The sequence below is a fragment of the Pocillopora verrucosa genome, chromosome 8, assembly GCF_036669915.1.
Source record: "Pocillopora verrucosa isolate sample1 chromosome 8, ASM3666991v2, whole genome shotgun sequence".
Taxonomy (NCBI): Eukaryota; Metazoa; Cnidaria; class Anthozoa; order Scleractinia; family Pocilloporidae; genus Pocillopora; species Pocillopora verrucosa.
In genome coordinates this window covers 21022269-21043592 of record NC_089319.1, presented here as the reverse complement: position 1 = coordinate 21043592, position 21324 = coordinate 21022269, and the positions used below count along the sequence as shown (strand labels likewise).

At 38.2% G+C, this 21324-nt stretch overlaps 2 pseudogenes; both read right to left on the bottom strand.

Moving 5' to 3' along the window:
- Positions 1-1137: 1137 nt before the first annotated feature.
- Positions 1138-5987, bottom strand: LOC131774175 (uncharacterized; annotated as a pseudogene).
- A 10011-nt stretch (positions 5988-15998) lies between these two features.
- Positions 15999-19438, bottom strand: LOC131780039 (uncharacterized; annotated as a pseudogene).
- Positions 19439-21324: the final 1886 nt, after the last annotated feature.

Here is a 21324-nt window from a genome sequence, read left to right as displayed (position 1 = left end):
ACTGAAGTTGTAATTGACATTAAAGTATGTCTTTTCCATCTTCTTTGCCAAACAGCCATAACAGCCATATTCTGATAGTGAGTCTCGATCTCGAGGGATACACTGGTGAAAAACCACTCAATCACCAGCTGAAGACAAGTTGTTAGAGCAAAAGGCTTCAACACTTCTAATAGAGAGGTGTTTTGAAGGAAATTGAAATTATACAAATACAAACAGCCGTTGACGGAAACTATAGCAGTTGATTCAAACAGCATGCTCATAATAGTTATATCAGCCATTAGCCTCTCACGACGAGGAGTGCGAAAACTTCCCCAAGGAGTTGTAAAAGCTCGCAATTTCTCTTCTCAGAATCAAGGCTGTAACTTTCAGTAATATTTTAAGCCGCAAAATTTGAGGAATGAGACATTTCTCTACTTTTCCTTTTACTCTTTTGTTTTCATTTCACATGCAATGTTTGTCGTGTGATCAGCTATACAGGGCTGTTTGTATTGTTTGATATCAGCAAGACAATACCACAGGAGTATGGTTATGTATAATTTTAGGGAGTTTCAATTCGTTTAAAACCAAATGACAGAGGTTCTAAACACGAAACCTATTCTTTGGGGAGAAGGTAACTTCAAGAAGATTTGGCATAGGGAGAGTGCGGCATCCTTTTCAAAACCGCCTTACCTTCCCTCCACAGACGTGATCCTAAAATCCAGAGCGTAATCATGCCGGACACTCCACTCGACTTCTTGGTTCAGAACTCAGCTGTAACATCGACAGCAACGAATCTTAAGCCACAGGATAACAAGTATAATGGCTGCTTTTAATTAGTGAGATGCGAACGTGTACAAATTTCAGAAGCAATAATTTCACAGCGGGTTGCATAATCAGTCACAATTTCTGTTCCTACATAATTTCTGCTCCTTTCTCTCCACACACCATTCAAGACACCGAGTTCAGGTGAAATTTTAGAACTAAACTGGTAAAATCGATACCCTGTTTGACAAAATAATTCTGTTAACAACCACACCTTAAAGAACTGTGCATGCCACCACTTAGCTAGAAGAACCTTAAATCTTGGAGTGACGTTACTTACAAAAATAATTTTAAACCGCTGCAGGGTGCCTTTTGGCTGACCAAAAGGCGTGCCAGTCAGTCATCAGCAAATAGAGCGATTAGTAATTTCCCTTCATTGTCTTGTTTATTGTAAGCTGGATAAATCAACGATGCCACTGGAATGGCTAGAAACAAACGAAAATAAGCAGGTACTATCAGTTGAAGGAACAAAATCAGCTGTCCTTTCTTCGTTGTAGGGCGGAAATGTTTAGTCAATAAATATGCCTGGACGCAATCGTTCGTCACCAATAAAATATTTATCGGAATCTTCTGCACTGAAGATAGATTGGAATGAGATATATTCAGGACTTGAAGACCCACGCGATAAAGTGAATCCAAGCAGTACGTCACACAACAAACTAAAAATAGTTTTCTTTTCACTCCTTTTAACTGATACGGACGGAAAAGAAATAGCAAATACACCAAGAACCAAATGTAAAGGAAGGCACAGGCAATGATATCCGAGATCGATCTCATCCACTGTATTCCTATTGGAATAGACTCCTTTGGGTAGAATTGGCAGTAGTTTACAGTCTCGTAACATATGTACGATGTCAGTATGAACACTGAACCTACAAAGGTAGCCGTTAAAAACGAAATCAAAGATCCAATGTAAATTGATTGACAAACTGAAAGGAGAACGGATGGTCTGAGTCGCTTCCAAGCCATTGCATCATCTTCCTCTGTTAGATTTTCTGGTACTTCTGGGTTCTCTACTGAAGAGGCGTCGATAAGCTTTGCACAAACATCGCTGGAAGGTAAATAGTCCTGAGCCGTGGCCTTTCTGTAGCTGTATTGTTGATAAATGACCTCGTCGACAGGATGGTGAAACCACTCGCGTCCATTGTTTAATAGAGGATCAAAAACCCGCGCCGTAATTTCAGGTTCCTCTGGGTTGCAATGCTCTGTTACACCGCGTGTAAAACTGTACACGATACGGCCAAAAGCCTCAGCTATGAGTGTAACGCTGGACATTTGAGATATGCTCAAAAGAGAGGTTTAAAATCCTTGTACTGCGAGGGTGACTGTAATGTTGACATTAGTATAACTTTGGAAACCGAAATATTCTTCAAAATTATCTTTCAGCTCGAATTTCGTTAATCATGTATAGCGCTGATAATATAATATTTATTATCGGGTTCGAAACGACTGGCTGTTGTATCAGCTTTGATACTGCTTTACGTCAGAAGGGAATTACTGCGCATTAGGCGGATATTCATCCACAATTTTTCGATACGTGAAGACCAATTCAGAATAAAGATCTCAAGCATGTACGTTATGCTTGGATGTTTGAGGGTAGTGAGATTCGAAACCCCGCAGAAGGGTCATTTTTTTTCTTTGTTCCACGCTCCTAATAAATGAATAACAGTCATTTACATGTTCCCACATTAAATAAAATCATCAAATCAAACACCGGATGCCTTTCAGCGGACTATAAGGGCTTTTGCATGTTCCCACATTATCGCCATGTTTAATCAGGTCGTTTCTGTTCGTTGTATTTCAAGGTTAATTTCCCTTTATCCACTTTTAGTTGATAATCAAATTAGTGTTTCACTTGACCACCAATGTAAGATAACAACTTGTTCTTCGTTATTATCTTGTTAAGTTTGACTCAGAACCTTTCTCTAGCTCGAATGGATTCGAAACCGTAACATCCTCAATGAACACTACAAGTTACGAAAGGAAAGGGACACCTAATTGATTTACGGCGAAGTCTTGGCTACGATCCTCTACAAAGTACAGGTCGCAAATGGATCTATCAAACTTTTGATATAAGTTATTTATCAAGAATATTTATCAAGAATATAGCGTCACAAAAGTCGCAGTAGTGAGATAACCCGATACGAACAGATGATAGCCCGAGAAGAACAGTTATCAGGATTTGCTATGGAGACAACGGTACCACGAAACTTAGCTTACGCCCGTTAGATATTATCGAGGACCATGGCTGGAAAAACTTTGCCTCCTCCACAAAGAAGACCACGAACCATGCGATACAAACGCAGGAATTCACTGAGGAAAAATAGGTAATGAAAAAAAAAAAAAAAATATGATTTCAATGTCGTATTTCAATGTATGTCATTTCATTTCATTTGGTTAACAATTATCATTCGACGAGCCTTTTTTTTTCACTGATGAAAGGTCGGGCCCAAAACTTTTGAAACCATCTTCCAAAACTTTTGAAACCATCTTCCAAAACATGGCACCTTTCTGTTCATGTTTACTAAACACTTTGCTAATTAGTGCCACGCAGCTCAAGGGTATCTTTCTTTAAGTCGTTTTCATGAATTCTTTTATTCATTCATATTTTATCTATCTAGTTTTCCTTTCTCAGAATAAAAATCTAATGATCACAGAGTTTGTTTTGAGTAATCAGGACGAAAAAGCAAACATTTACAGCATTTTAACTGGTTTCGAGATTTAAACTTTGCCTGCTGTAAAATCTTGCGGTTTCTCAAAATGTTCTGGAAAACGCTGGTTGGTTGGAATACGGTAATGATCCAAACCGCACAATTTCGATGATCTCGTTCTCTCTCTTCGATTATATATATTTTCAGAGCTTTCAACACTCATTTCATCTTAATTGTTAACTTTCAATGGAATGATCTTGCCTTGTGAAGCAAACTTTATCGAAATATTTACATCGATATTTTATGTAAATAAAAATGATATTTTAACTTGTAGCTTTGTTGTCTCACCTGTCAAATAGGTCCATTTTCTCCAGTAAAGGCAACAGCCTTTGACCAACAAACTGTTTCACGTGTAACTCAAGACAGAGAAGCTGAACGTCATGATGAAGACCAACAAGTTTACGAAGCTCCTGTTACGAAAGAAAAAGGGAAACAAAACGACTATGTAGTTCTTTTAACTGCAGCTTTAACACTGAAAAGTTCTTGATGTTTAATTTTGATGAGATTTCAGAGCATTTGAGGACCCACACACATTCACATACAGGATGACAAAAAAAAGAAGAACAATAACTCAACTAAAGATGCAATAAATCAGGCTATTTATAAAATAAAGGGGGTAAGTTTCCAACTCACGCTAACAACGCAGTTGATAAAACCAAATTACCCTATATATTAAACATCTGAGATGTTACGAGCGACCCGATTGGTCAAAAACCTGTCGTTTAGACCCATAGAAAATCAAAACATACTGCGTTTTGTTTTAAGTTTATTTTATAAATAAAATATACCCCACTTTCTATCGGTTTACTGGTGTAAATCACTCGCCTCCCGCTCGTGATTTACACACTTCTCTCTTGTTCTCCTAACAACCCGCGTGGCTTAAGACGCTGGTAACAGAGAGAACGTGCAGTCTCAGTATTGTTTAACCCTCGACTCCCTAACATCAGTATGAATATTCTCCATACTACTCCCTTGAAATTTCCTAAGGTTCTGACAAGTAGAATTTGTTGAACAATCAAGAGCTTCTTTAGTTGGTGATCATCTCCTTTATTCTCATGACTTTAATGTTTGATTCAGTGGTGATGTTGTAAGGAGAAGTTAGATGTTAGTCAGTCTTAGGGGTTAAAGGGTTAAATGGACAGCGGCAAAAATCATCCATCTATTGACTGACTAACGAGGATCTCAATGTACGAGATCCACATTTAAAACTCACTGCCTTGAATGCAATCCTTTCAGTTCACTTCTTAAGCATCTACCACGACCATTTTGAAACAACCTTTTTGATTTTGACAAGGACGTGCTTCGTTCGTTTTTTTACCTTAACAGAAGAATAGGTGAAGTCCATTGAGCCACACTGTTGGTCAAGCCCAGTGCATGATTTAGCGCTTGCGCAGTGGTGAATTTCTTTAGGTATCCAACGTGAAACAAGTACACACCCTTTGTTCCACTCTTCCGGGACAATCGAGGTTTCCCGCGGGCGGTCCCGATCAAACATACCACAGTTGCCGCAAGGACAGCATTCGTTTAGTTGCTCTTCAACTGAGAAATAATAATAATAATTTTTAAATCGTTTTAATTCCTTTCGATACTAAAATCTGAAACTCTGGTTCTGTGCCTCAGTCTGTTTCTGGTCGAATACTGATGGCGTTTAGTTATGAGACCGCAATCTTCTGTTGCTTAAAGTTATCATAGAATTTTCTGATGCCTTGCGTCTATTTTGCAAAACATAATAGTGTTATGACCATTGAAATTTTTTACACCACAGTTTCACCACTAAGGAGTCGAATATCCTCAGTTAGTCTCGCGTGCGACATTTACAAAAGAAAAATAGATTAAATTCCGAGAATACTGATATGGCCACCAAAGCTTATTTGTTTCAGTATACAATATAGCCGTCGTGATGTCAAAGAGGAACGTTCAATGCTCGGCTCCTAGTCTCTTGTAGTTGTATCACTGAGCGCAAAGTACATGTCGAACCCAATCGATAAGTCAATACTCGGAAACTTTATGCTTAAGTATCAGAGGGCATTTTTTCGTTTCAGAAACGACGGTCTTTGTTGAAATCGAAAATTACCACAGGAAACGCACGTCTAACAGAATATCATTAAAGACGACCTTTACCGTTTTATCCAAAGGAACCTACTAACGGTCCAGCTCATCATCGAGTTCTCTGCAGCTCCGTGTCAGAGCATTCGATGGTTAAATTCGACGGTACAGAGTTCGATTTTTCGTGGAGGTGAGACACGGAGTCTTTCTTTATATCACGCTCGTGACAAAACGAGTATTTACTTTATTTTACTTCAAAACAGTTTAAGTAAGTGAAGAGAATGCGCCACCTAATAATGTTAAAAATCTGTTACTACACTTCAGGATACTCTGAGCTTCCAGGCAACCATACTTTAATTCTTAGTTCTTTGCAAAAACCCGCTCACCAGCATTAAGGACAAGAAACGAGCAGAGTGTTAGTACAGGCATTCCGGTTTAAGCGACGAACAATTTCGTAGTAAGCTTTTTTTTTCTGCCGGTAATATCGAAAAGCTCCTTATCGTGTGTGAGCAAGCAAGTTACTACTAAAAAAAATAATTTATCTCCTGAAGGACATTTTTATTACTCCTCTCAGCAATTCCATTGCTGTCATTAACACGTAGATGACACGTATACGGGGTGAATTTTAAAACCAAGTCGCCGTTCTACTTTAGTTCAAATTTCCTCTTTTGGTTCTGTGCCGCTGGCGACTTTTCAAGTGAGACATGACGTCATTTACGGATAGGAGAATCCCCGAAACTTTTCACAAAATAATTTGCATAAGGAAATGTCAATTTACAAGTCACGCAATCGTTTGTTTACCGTTCGTTCTCAATCGTTAAGGGATCAGTAATGGTCGTTTTCAGGTGACGCATCTTTCGCTATTCTTGCCAAAAGCTTCAAAGTAGAACTTCTGATAAATAACCCATTGAAAACAACGAGCGCTCCTTTCCATTCCTCAAAATTGCTAAGGATCAGTCTTTTGACCACAGGTAAAGTTGTTCAGACTAAAATTAATACAAGACATACAAGTTTGTTAATTTATTTAAAGCGACACGAACTGTAACTTTAAGTTCACAATTCATTTAATCGAAAGGAAGTCAATTGTAAATCAAACTAAAAAAATTACAATGTGATACAAGAAAAACTCCTAATAAAACAAACAATTGACAATCATATACTCGCGGCTGATACTTCAAGTTCTATGTAAATTAAACGTTAACTGATTATGATATAAACGATTCATTCATGTAACCAAAAGGAATCAATCGCAACCTGTTACATATGAGTTAAATCACATAAAAACAGTTTATGGCTTCATTCCGGTACGTTAAAACAGCCCATAAAATTCCAGAAAATTTGATCACAGCGCTTCCAGTTTCTGTCGAATAAAACAAAAAATATAAAATTACCATTTCTATTCTTAATTCATTATTCATTACACTGCCAAAAGTCATAAAGTTGAGTTTTACAAACAAAAGCTTAGCGGAAATGACGTCATTACTTTGGCAAGCGAAATATAAATTTTAGGTTATTTGTAGTACAGAATTTGAACAGATGTGACGTCGTGTTTCGAAAACCTAGAAACCTAATTAAACCTAAAACTGAAAAATCTCAAAAGTGATTAAAATGTAACTTCTCGTTGTAATATTCATACATCAACCGGAAAACAGGTAATGAGAATACTTAAACTTGTTAGATAGAGTTTGTTATCTTGATCTGATACCAGACCATAAATAATTTATAAGACTAGGAACAATAATGTCGTTCGTTGATCTGCTGCCACGCATTCACCAGGAAACATCGGAAGGTGATCTGGTGCATAATGAAAAATTGTAAAACACACCTAAAGAAGTTCTAAAAATCGTATTTTTTGCAGAGAGAAGGGTATCTAAATAAAACTATGAAACACTGACGTGCAAAATCACAAACTAGCTAAAAATAAAACAAAAAATTCTTACGGCTCTTAAAGCATGTGATGGTGGCGTGTACTGATCAAAGGATAATGGAAGCATTTCATCCAAAATAACAATTTGAACACCAACCTTAATAATGCATTTCCTCGTGTTCTTCTGCCCTCTTGTGGAGTCTTTCATCATTTTCTTCAGGCAGCTTATCTGCAGGGTTGTCACGATCATACTGCTCGTCTCTCAATTCTCTGGTCTCCCCTCGCGCTCCTCTCGGTCCCGATCCCTTCTTTTCCAAAAATTTGAAGACAAGCCATGCGGCGATAATGCCACTTATGGTGCCGCATACTACACTCCAGACAACTTTGTTACGGGACATTTTATCAAGTTCGATGGAAACCAAATCTATTTACCACGTCTCGCCAACTCGTGAACTCACACTACGTCGCCTAAGTCGCTTCGCTTCAGCGCGCGCTCATGACAGGGAATGAAATGGGAAATTCGGTGACGTCACACGTCACACGCTAAACCCAATAAAGACTGTTTTCTTCTCCAAGCCCTTTATTGGTGGAAATGCCGTCTACAAATAAGCCTCCTATTGAGGATGAATTCCTGTGTTTAGCCATGGGGGCAAGCGCTTGAACAACTATAAACAATTGATGAAAATCGACGATCCAAAAATCAACCGAACAATCGAACAATCTATGGAAATCGATGATCTGAAAATTAATCAATCAATCGATACTATCGAAAAGCTTCTTACTATATGCAGTAAGTAACAAATAACAAGAAATTATTACCTGAAGAACATTTTCATAACTCCTTTTAGCAATTCCAATGCTGTCATTAATACAAGTATGACCCGTCCACGGGCTGAATATCATATCAGGTCGAGAATTAATTTTACTTACAATTTTTCTTTTGATTCTGTGCTGAAGGCGACTTGAAATTTGGACAGTTCAAGTGAGAAATTACACTAAAATTAACCACAAAATCATTTGCATAATAAAACATCGATTTGGAAGTCACGCAATCATCAGTTTACCGCCGTTCGTTCTCATTGGTTAAGGGAACAGCACAGGTTATTTTCTGGTGATGCATCTTCCGACATTCTTGCCAAAATCTTCGAGATAAAATGGACCTCAGACGACACTTTGCTTTTTTGAGAGCCTCAAAACATTCCTTAAATACTCACAAATGTTTGAAAGTCATCGACGGAGATTGTTACTTTAGCGACATTTTATAACTCTCGATAAATCATTACATACTATACATAGAGGATTCCAAAACCCAGCACTAATAGCTTGACAATAAGTTGTAACTGACCTATAGAGTATCAGCTCCAAAAATCTTGACTTGTGTAGTTCACACAGCAAACGCCAGTTAAGGTAAAAGTTCTTCCTCGACATCTCCTTATATCTATTGAATTAAAAACAAAAATCGCTCCACTAGGGTGTTTTTTACTTAACAATGATTTTTTAGGTGCCATACAATTCACTTATTCGGCGATAGATTTCACGTGTAGTGTTGCGTGACTTTCGATGTAAACAAACCGTTCGGACATAGGCTCAATCACGCACTGCACGTGTCCGAACTTTGGCCATAGCATTTTTCTTAAATAAATTCTCTCTTTCGTAAATAATTTCTACGCTCAAAATTGACTTCTTCGTTTTTATCACATGTTTGATTGTTTATCGAGTAAGCTGTTATTTCGCTACTGCTGAAGTAGATGCAAAGACTGTAACAGGACGCGTTGCGGCATGAAATAATCAAACCAATTCTGCGCACAGTGATGCATCTGATCAGGTATTTTCAGGGTGTTAAGTGTGTGGATTATCAAATAAACCCACGTCTGACAGGAAATTAGTGCCCGCCCGCGAATCGATACAAAGCGAGGGTAAGCTTAATCTAACGCCCAAAGATGAATTATGACACCGAAATCACAAGCGATCTCAGCTTACGGCTGAAACTGAACAAAAATTTAAAAATGCGTGAAATGTTGGCGTCTACGGCGGAATGGTGGTATTTCAAATAAAATAAAAATTTGATCACCTACCTTAATCATGTCTTTCCTCGTGTTCTTCATCTTTCCCCTCGAATCTTTCATCATTTTCTTCAGCAGTATATCCGCAGGGTTATCACGATCGTTCCGTACGTTTTCCACTTCTCTGATCTCCTCTCGTGCTCCTTTCGGTCCACATCCTTTACTCTCCAAAAATTTAGAGACAAGCTATGCTGCGATAACTCCGCTTCTGGTAGCGTAAAATATGCTCAAAACAAGTTTCTTTTGAGACATTTCATCAAGTTCGTCAAAAGCCAAATCTTTTTACCTCGGATTTTACTGCGCCACGCAACACATTTTAAGTCTACCAAGTAGAGTTGTTCAGACTAAAATTAGTACAAGACATACAAGTTTGTTTATTAATTTAAAGCGACACGAACTGTACACTAGGTTGACTGCTTAATACAGATTCCACAGATTAGTGCTAATATGAAGAAACGTTGAAAAAAGTCATTTTATGTCACAACTGTCAACTAGATGTTCAAAGAGTCGCACAGAAATACTACGAACATTGATTTTAAGATATGAATATGGATTGAATTTTACTTGAAAGATTATACTTAGTTTTATTTGAGTGCTCCAAATTCAGGCGCCGTTTTTATGGTCTCGGGTACCCGAGACAACCTTCCCTCCTGAGTTCTCATTGACCGTTCACTACAAGTGGAAGACGATATAAACAGGCTATTGGTACTCACTTAAAGTAAACTCAGTAAAGACCGCTTAATAGAAAATGATAGTAACTAAGGGGTAGAAATTTCGGAACTTTGAAAACCGACCGCTGAATATTGGGTGATCGCTTAATACGGTGCCGTTTAAGACAGGTTCGACTGTTACGGTTTCGGAATAATGCCACCTGACAAAACAGGAAAGAAAAGAAAAGAAAATACTTTTGATCATTAAATCATCCACAGCCACGGTGATTATGAATGTATATGTAGCCTCTGACGTCGAGAAAGGTTAAGGACGATTGATTATACAAGGAGAAAAAAAAACCTCTTGATAAACAACAAAGGTTAATGAAGGATTCGACCGCAGAAAGCGATAAAACTCGAACAGAAATTGATGATTAATAAGATTTAGTTCTGCTCTAGACGATAATACCCTTTTTCTGCTTTTGTCATGAAAATAGTGGCAAAAGTTAAGCCTCGGCCGTTGTAGTGTTCTTCTTCTGATAAATATCTCACTGAAAACAACGACCGCTACTTTTCATTCCTCAAAATTGCTGCGGAACGGTCTTTAGGCTACGAGTAGAGTTGCTTAGACTAATACGATTAATACAAGTCAAACAAGTCCGTTTATTATGAAGAGTGACACAAACTGTGATGACTTTTAGTTCACAATTCGTTTAAACGAAAGGTAGTCAATTGTAAATCAAACAAAAAAATTACAATGACACTCAGGCAAGTATTACACTCACTGCTGCTGAATGCGCAAAGTTGTGCCTACTTAGCGAAATGTAAAGACGAAAATGGCGTCATTGCGGTTATTCGAGATTCTAAATTTCCTCTTGGCTGTTAACCTTTAAACTTTATGAAATGATTAAAATGTTACTTCTCCCTTTAATATCCACACATTATCCAGCAGATAGATGATGGGAATACTTAAACTCGTCAGTTAGAAGTTGTAACCTTGATCTAACACCAAATTCTCGTAACTAATTTACAAGGAAATGTGGAGCAGCAAATTCTCGTAACTAATTTACAGGGAAATGTGTAGCGGCTTGAAGATGTTCCCGTTGCTTTCTTGTTCTCGGACCGGTGAGCAAAAAGTATATGGGAAGAAAAATAAGTTTTTTTCTCAGCGAGGTCATGAACCACATCGCCATCTGTTGTACCAAGAGGGGATTCCTCTGTTGGATGTCGTTAGAATAATTGTCTCTTGTTTTAAATGTCACGCTATTCTTGGCCGTGTTTTCAGCTTCCTTTGCAACTGTCTGAATGTCTTTGATATGCTCGCTTTAGATGTTCTATTTTGGTAAAGTGACCGAGATCGTCAGGATCAGAATTGTACGAGTACAATTCATTAAAAAATCGTAAGGGTTCGTCATCTTTTTTCTTTCCCTAAAACGTCGTTTCATTTCGCCTGGCCAAGGAAAACGTACCAAGCATGAGGAATATTATTCACTTTGCCTGATCAAGCAAACCAAATCAAGTACAAACAACTTTATTCACTTAGCTTGGTCAAAGTACTTCAATGTTTACGATCACTCAACTTGAACTGAAACTGAAGGTATAAAAATCTCCAAGTAAGTTGGCATCAAAGTAAGTTTTCCACTAAACAATAAAATATCAATTGCATGAAAATAGCATCGATCAAGTTGGTTGGTTTTTCGATTGTTAAAACTTTTGACATGACTTAGTGTGCCATTTACTAAACGATCAATTAAAAATTCCGAAACCCACGGTAAAAAAGTTTAACATATTACAAATAATTTGTATCACACATATACAGTTCTCAGTTCTAAATGTCTTAGGTTCCCACAGCAAATGCCAGCTACAGCATACATTCTTTCTTGATAGTTCTTTGTATCTGTTGACTGAAAGATAAAAATCGTTTTACTTGGGTTTTTATTCTCTCTTTATTCAGAGACCACGAGAATGCAAAAAAATGACCTTTACACAAATATGCTTATCGGCAAACGTGCCTCTCGCGCAACAGACCAATAAACGAGCGCTAATTGCAGACTGTCTGCACTGAGGACACCGCAAACATAATCTCACGTGTACAGATCTCCAACGAAAATAAACAATAAAAGAACAAGCACGGGAATCCAAACGACCGGAAATGGCCTGACCCTTTGACCACTGTAACGTCTTGGATATTTTTACAATTTCATGAAATGCTGTCAACAACGAAAAAATTACGCCTGGTCAGGTGTAAGGCCATATATGATATGATATTTAAATGAGCCTAGAGCAGAAACAAAACACCAAAAAGGTTAACTTTTGACAGGCCATACAGCGCGAAATGTTCACGTTTCCGTCTATAGGTTTGACATTGGAAATAAAATAATACAATAAAAACTTACCTTATTAGAGCCTTTCTTCATGTTCTTGAGCTCTCTTCTCGAGCCTATCATCATTTTCTTCAGGCAACTTAGCCGCGGGGTTATTACGATCATCCTGTTCGTCTTTCGCTTCTTTCATCTCCTTATGTCCTCCTCTTAGCTGAGATCCTTCACTCTCCAAAAATTTGAGGAGAAGCCATGCCACGATAACCCCGCTTATGGCACCGCATACTAAACAAATAAGAAGCTTTTTGAGGGACATTTTATCAAGTTCGTCAGATACCAAACTCAAGACTTTCACTACAATTCATCCAGTACCGGACTGAAAAGAAACTGTGTTGATGTAGTGAAGTCAATGAGACCGACAGCCAATAAAAACCGTCGAGTTGCTGTATTGATGTCATTAAGAAAACGGAGGCCAATGGCATTTGGCGAAAATACACCACATTCCATTGTTTTATGTACTTCTATTGATATTTTAGAGACAAAGGAAGACAAAGGGAATTAATAAAGGAATTAATTATTAATTAACCAAGGAATCATTGGAGAAGAACGCGCACAACTTGGAACACTCCAGTTCCAAGTTGCGCGCATAACTTGGAGCACACCAGTTCCAAGTTGTGCGCTCCATTTGGGTCACTCCATTTCCAAGTTGTGCGCACAACTTGGAACAAGAGTGTTCCAAGTTGTGCGCACAACTTGGAACAAGAGTGTTCCAAGTTGTTCTAAATTGGTCACGGTAAAGAGTTTCTAAAGTTAACTCGTCCCGTAGTCTTAATGTATTACCGACTTTGAAGCCATTGTATTTTTCTGCTGTAAGTTGATTATGTTAAATTTCTTCTCGAGCGTCAACCTTTAAATTCCCTGCAGTGATTAAAATGTTACTTCGAGGAAACCACATCACCATCTGTTGTATTAAGAGGGGATTCCCCTGTTGCATGTCATTAGAATAATTGTCTCTTGCTTTAAATGTCACGCTATTCTTGGCTTTGTCTTGAGTTTCCTTTCCAACTATCTGAATGTCTTTGATATGCCCGCTTTAGATGTTCTATTTTGGTAAAGTGACCGAGATCGTCAGGATCAGAATTATATTTGAAGAATTCATTAGAAAATCATAGGAGTCCGTCACCATTTTCCCTTCCCTAAAACGTTAATTTATTTCGCCTGGTCAAGGAAAACGTACCGAGCGTGAGGAGTATCATTCACTTTGCCTGATCAAGCAAACCAAATCAAACACGAACAATTAATGAGGCAAACAACTGAGGGACAGAGCTTCCAGCCGCCATTAAAGTCGCACCAGCAACATCAGAGCCCACGTGAAGCTTGTTCGTGATCTGTTCCAGCGAGGGAACGAAGTAATCGTCGCATATTGAGGCCAATGCTCCAAACATAGAAATGGCCAGAAGAAAATGAATTACAACACCTCTTTGCTTCTGTCGCTGATCCTGGGTCATATAATCGTTTGGAAAGTCGTCTATGGAGGGTTTGACGCAATTTTGTGATGACGCCGAGGTTGTTTCTAATTCCACGTTTTCGAGTTGTTTCGGTTGCATCAAATTCGACCGAGCGGAACCACGGTGATTTGACTTATAAGGTACACTTGGGTCATGAAGCAAGGGAAAAGAACTAGAATTGCAAATCGAGTTAAGACTTTTTTTCCTCGCTTCATTTTGGACGCGTAAATCGAGTGCAGAGCGAACTGAAATTTTACAAGTTTACTGATGTTAGTGCCCAGTAACGTTCAACTGTGAGAGATGTAAAATTTAATTTTTTCACGCAGCTATTATAGAGAAAGTTCGTTTTCGTTACTCACTTCACTTGCCGAATTTTTACGTAAAATAAAACTCTGTGATTATCGTAAAAGATACAATGATTTAGTGTATCCTACAATAATCATGTTCTATGAAACGAATGCTACACATTAATTGATTTCGCAAATTTCGCTTGATAAAAAAATTGCAAAAATAAGCTGACGTGAATGACAAGTGTCATATAAAAATATAATTACGCGAAATTCTTGGTTAGGCTGTGTTTCATGCATTCCACAAAAGTGTAAATTGAACAATTCTCATTATTTTTCTAATTCCAATGATTTTCTCAGTTTATTTTCTTTCGTTTTCTCGTGAACAGGAAAGTAATAAGTCATTTGCGGGTTTTCCTTGTGCAGTTCGGATTCCGTTCGTCCTTTATCCTGCTTTCCCTGCAAACCTCCCCTATTTGTCATTTGTCAACCACTCTCTAAATCAATGATAAGACCCCACACCCCTCCCCCCAAAGGTTCATGGAATCGAGTAACAAGGGCAAAATAGATAAAACTGAAGTCATCAAGGAAAGCGAGACCTATTGTTAATGATATTATAATGCAAAAATATCTCCATTTCATTTTGTACTCTGTATTACATTGAGTAATTTATAATTATGTCATAACCTATGCAAGTTTTTCCAACATGCATGTCTTGATAAAAGCAACATTATAACAAAACACACAATCCTGTCAAGCGTAGAGTTCTATCTTAAACCTTCAAATTAGATCGTGACCTATGAGCAAGATTTATATTTTAAAGTTTATTCGATACAAGTCGATTCGATACATCGACAAAGCCGATTCGATACATGGGCTGCGTAGGATACGTGACTGCTCTTACTAAAGTTATATCGAAACGACTGTAAACCTATAGAAGACTTGGTGCTTTCTATGCTTCATTCTTCAGTTCTAAGTAAACGGCATCTTACAAGGTTGATTCGAAGACTCTTTAAACCTTCCATGCACAATAATTAACAGAAGTGTGCTAGTCCATAATGCTATGAGCACTGAAGTTGTAAGTGACATTAAAGTATGTCTTTTCCATCTTCTTTGCCAAACAGCCATAACAGCCATATTCTGATAGTGAGTCTCGATCGCGAGGGATACGCTAGTGAAAAACCACTCAATCACCAACTGAAGACAAGTTGTTAGAGCAAAAGGCTTCAACACTTCTAATAGAGAGGTGTTTTGAAGGAAATTGAACTTATACAAATACAAACAGCCGTTGACGGAAACTATAGCAGTTGATTCAAACAGCATGCTCATAATAGTTATATCAGCCATTAGCCTCTCACGACGAGGAGTGCGAAAACTTCCCCAAGGAGTTGTAAAAGCTCGCAATTTCTCTTCTCAGAATCAAGGCTGTAACTTTCAGTAATTTTTTAAGCCGCAAAATTTGAGGAATGAGACATTTCTCTACTTTTCCTTTTACTCTTTTGTTTTCATTTCACATGCAATGTTTGTCGTGTGATCAGCTATACAGGGTTGTTTGTATTGTTTGATATCAGCAAGACAATACCACAGGAGTATGCTTATGTAAAATTTTAGGGAGTTTCAATTCGTTTAAAACCAAATGACAGAGGTTCTAAACACGAAACCTATTCTTTGGGGAGAAGGTAATTTCAAGAAGATTTGGCATAGGGAGAGTGCGGCATCCTTTTCAAAACCGCCTTACCTTCCCTCCACAGACGTGATCCTAAAATCCAGAGCGTAATCATGCCGGACACTCCACTCGACTTCTTGGTTCAGAACTCAGCTGTAACATCGACAGCAACGAATCTTAAGCCACAGGATAACAAGTATAATGGCTGCTTTTAATTAGTGAGATGCGAACGTGTACAAATTTCAGAAGCAATAATTTCACAGCGGGTTGCATAATCAGTCACAATTTCTGTTCCTACATAATTTCTGCTCCTTTCTCTCCACACACCATTCAAGACACCGAGTTCAGATGAAATTTTAGAACTAAACTGGTAAAATCGATACCCTGTTTGACAAAATAATTCTGTTAACAACCACACCTTAAAGAACTGTGCATGCCACCACTTAGCTAGAAGAACCTTAAATCTTGGAGTGACGTTACTTACAAAAATAATTTTAAACCGCTGCAGGGTGCCTTTTGGCTGACTAAAAGGCGTGCCAGTCATCATCACGGTTTCACAGACCCAACTCAAGATTTTATTCGCCCGCTTTCGTTATATATTTCACAAATGAAGCTTATTTCGCTACCTGTCCTAGAAGCATGCAGTCGAGAATAGAAAACTGACGAAAAACAAAACAAAATGCATCTACAAAGTATCCTATTTTGAGGAAGCAAAGGTGGTAATCATATACCAATTTAACTAAACAGCATTTTACAAGTCTTATTTGACGAATCTTCAGCAAAGCGCTGATGGACAATCGTTAAAAGGTTTGTACTGGTCCAATTTGCTATAGATATTGATGTAATAATCGCCAGAACTATATGTCTTTTCCATCGTCTTCGCCATATGGCCATGATAGGCATATTCTGATAGCGGGTAGCGATCATAATCGACAGGGTGATAAAGAAACACTCGATCGCCAGTGGAACAGAGGTGAAAATGGCAAAATACTTGAGTAAATTTACAAAGGTTTCGTTTTGTAAGTATATCATTTGATACAAGTATAAAACACCGTTTACAGACACTATAGCAATTGATTCATACAACATGCTCATGATGGCGATATCAGCCATTAGTCTCTCACGGCGAGGAGTGCGAAAACCTCCCCAAGGAGTTGATCCTCTTTTCAGGATCGCATGGCAGAGATGATCAATTGCAACCATGGTGCTTCGTTCTATGACCTCTGCAGCGCCGTGAATAATCCCAATAATAGCGATGGACTTTAAGTTATCTAGTTCCGCTTGTAAAATGCGGAACATAACCGCCGAAGCGCAATACAACGGCGCCAGTAAGACATACGAATATCCCGGATGAGTAATGTTGCATAAGCGCTGAACAAAAATTCGTGAGATGACTTCGAGTACGACTCCAATGAGAGGAGCAAATAGAGCGATTAGTAATTTCCCTTCATTGTCTTGTTTAATGTAAGCTGGATAAATCAACGATGCCACTGGAATGGCTAGAAACAAACAAAAATAAGCAGGTACTATCAGTTGAAGGAACAAAATCAGCTGCCCTTTCTTCGTTGTAGGGCGGAAATGTTTACCGTATTTACCCGTGTATAATGCGCACTTTTTACAATAAAAATAACCGTCAAAATCGCAGTGCGTATTATACACGGATTCTATTGTTTGTTAAGCACGTTCTAATTTGCATACGTTAAAAACACAACAAAAGTAAAAGTGCGCGGAGCGGTCGCCTTTGTTTACGACTCATTTGAAGCTCACGTGACAAATACTGTAAACGCGTCCTTCAAACGCGAGAACACTGATCTTGCTGTGATTCCTGGCGGGTTACCTTCCCTTCTCCAGCCACTCGATGTATCTTTGAACAAATCGTTTGAAGATGGAGTCTGAAAGCAGTGGATGACTGATGGAATTCACGAATTTACCGCCTCTGGACGACAAAAGAAGGCTTCGGAGGAACTGATCTGTTTGTGGATTTCGCAAGCGTGGAAAGCTATTCCGTCAGAAAAGATCGCTGCCTCTTTCCTGAAGTGCGGGATCACAATCAATACGGATGGATCACAAGATGAATTAGTTTACAATTCATCCGAGGTCACGGATGAACTTGATTCAGTCATCAAAAACCTATTTGAATCGGACTGCGATTCGGAATTTGAAGGTTTCGTTGTTTATAGACACTGAACATTTTACTTAAGTCGTACGCAATGCAGTGATGATATTCAAGCTACCAGCAGTGCTGTGAGTAGAAATAATGTTTATGAACTGCTGTTATGATAATAATTCAAGTTGTGAATTTAGGTATATTAATAAGGACTTAGAAGTTACAACATTTGTAAAAAGTTTGACCGTAATTGAATAGAAAAGTTTGTAAATAGGTGCTCGGAGCGTGCGATATTTGTAGTAGCAACTAGTTAAAAATTGTTGTAAACATATTATTAATGAATTCCCAGCTCTTGTTACTAAAATGGAAAAACGGAAGTTTTAATTCTTGGAGTTTGTCTCGAAATCTTTTTTTTTTGGAAAAAAAAGGTCAAAAATGAGGGTGCGTATTATACACGGGCGCGCATTATACACGGGTAATACGGTAGTCAATAAATATGCCTGGACGCAATCGTTCGTGACGAACAAAATATTTATAGGAATCTTCTGCACTGAAGATAGATTGGAATGGGATATATTTAGGACTTGAAGACCCGAGCGATAAAGTGAATCCAAGCAGTACGTCACACAACAGACTAAAAATAGTTTTCTTTTCACACCTTTTAACTGATACGGACGGAAAAGAAATAGCAAATACACCAAGAACCAAATGTAAAGGAAGGCACAGGCAATGATATCCGAGATCGATCTCATCCACTTTATACTTATTGGAATAGACTCCTTTGGGTAGAATTGGCAGTGGTTTACAGTCTCGTAACATATGTACGATGTCAGTATGAACACTGAACCTACAAAGGTAGCCGTTAAAAACGAAATCAAAGATCCAATGTACATTGATTGACAAACTGAAAGGACGACGGATGGTCTGAGTCGCTTCCAAGCCATTGCTTCATCTTCCTCTCTTTGATTTTCTGGTACTTCTGGGTTCTCTACTGAAGAGGCGTCGATAAGCCTCGCACAGACATCGCTGGAAGGTAGATAGTCCTGAGCCGTGGCTTTTCTGTAGCTGTATTGTTGATAAATGACCTCGTCGACAGGATGGTGAAACCACTCGCGTCCATTGTTTAATAGAGGATCAAAAACCCGCGCCGTAATTTCAGGTTCCTCTGGGTTGCAATGCTCTGTTACACCGCGTGTAAAACTGTACACGATACGGCCAAAAGCCTCAGCTATGAGTGTAACGCTGGACATTTGAGATATGCTCAAAAGAGAGGTTTAAAATCCTTGTACTGCGATAATTGACTGTGATATTGACATAAGTATAAATTTGGAAACCGAAATATTCTTCCAAATTATCTTTCAGCTCGAATTTCGTTAATCATGCATAGCGCTGATAGTTTAATATTTATCATTGGGTTCGAAACGACCGGCTGTTGTATCAGCTTTGATACTGCTTTACGTCAGAAGGGAATTACTGCGCATTAGGCGGATATTCATGCACAATTTTACGATACGTGAAGACCAAGTCAGAATAAAGATCTCAAGTATGTACGTTGTGCTTGGATGTTTGAGGGTAGTAAGATTCGAAACCCCGCAGAAGGGTCATATTTTTTCTTTGTTCCACGCTCCTAATAAATGAATAACATTCCCATGTACAATAACATTAACATGTTCCCACATTAAATAAAATCATCAAATCAAATAACGGATGCCTTTCAGCTGACTATAAGGGCGTGGCAGTCATTCTAAACCTTTTGCATGTTCCCACATTATCGCCATGTTTAGTCAGGTCGTTTCGGTCCGTTGTATTTCAAGGTTAATTTCCCTTTATCCACTTCTAGTTGATAATCAAATTAGTGGTTCACTTGACCACCAATGTAACATAACAACTCGTTCTTCGTTAATATCTTGTTTAGTTTGACTTAGAACCTTGCTTTAACTCGAATGGATTCGAAATCGTCATATCCACAATGAACACTTCAGGTTACGAAAGGAAAGGGACACCTAATTGATTTACGGCGAAGTATTGGCTACGATCCTCTACAAAGTACAGGTCGCGAATGGATCTATCAACCTTTTGATGAAAGTTATTTATCTGGAATATTTATCAAGAATATAGCGTCACAAAAGTCGCAGTAGTGAGATAACCCAAAACGAACAGATGATAGCCCGAGAAGAACAGTTATCAGGATTTGCTATGGAGACAACGGTACCATGAAACTTAGCTTACGCCTGTTAGATATTATCGAGGACCATGGCTGGAAAAACTTTGCCTCCTCCACAAAGAAGACCATGAACCACGCGATACAAACGCAGGAATCCACTAAGGAAAAATAAGTAATGAAAAAAAAATAATAATAAATAAAAAATTTTAAAAAAAAAGTTAAAAAAAAATTATTTCAATGTCGTGTTTTAATGTATGTCATATCGTTTCATTTGGTTAACAATTATTATTCAACAAGCCTTGAAAGGCCGGGCCCAGAACTTTTGAAACCATCATCCAAAACATGGCACCTTTCTGTTCATGTTTGCTGAACACTTTGCTACTCAGTGCCACGCAGCTCAAGGGTATCTTTCTTTAAGTCGTTTTTATGAATTCATTTATCCATTTATATTTTATCTATCTAGTTTTCTTTTCTCAGAATAAAAATCTAATGATCACAGAGTTTGTTTTGAGTAATCAGGACGAAAAAACAAACATTTGCAGCGTTTTAACCTGTTTCGAGATTTAAACTTTGCTGCCTGCTGTAAAAACTTGCGGTTTCTCGCATTGTTCTGGAAAATACTGGGTGTTTGGAATACGGTAATGATCCAAACCGTACTTCATTGTCTCTCTTCGATCATTTTCAAAGCTTTCAACCGTCATTTCGCCTTAACTATCAACTTTCAATTGAATGATCCTGCCTTGTGAAGCAAACTTTATCGAAATATTTATATCGATATTTTATGTAAATAAAAATGATATTTTAACTTGTAGCTTTGCTGTCTTACCTGTCAAATGGGTCCATTTTCTCCAGTAAAGGCAACAGCCTTTCACCAACAAACTGTTTCACGTGTAACTCAAGACAGAGAAGCTGAACGTCATGATGAAGACCAACAAGTTTACGGTGCTCCTGTACGAAAGAAAAAGAGAAACAAAACGACTATGTAGTTCTTTTAACTGCAGCTTTAACAATAGTTCTCGCCTCCCGCTCGTGATTTACACACCTCTCTCTGTTCTCCTAACATCCCGCGTGGCTTAAGACGCTGGTAACAGAGAGAACGTGCAGTCTCAGTATTGCTTAACCCTTGACTCCTT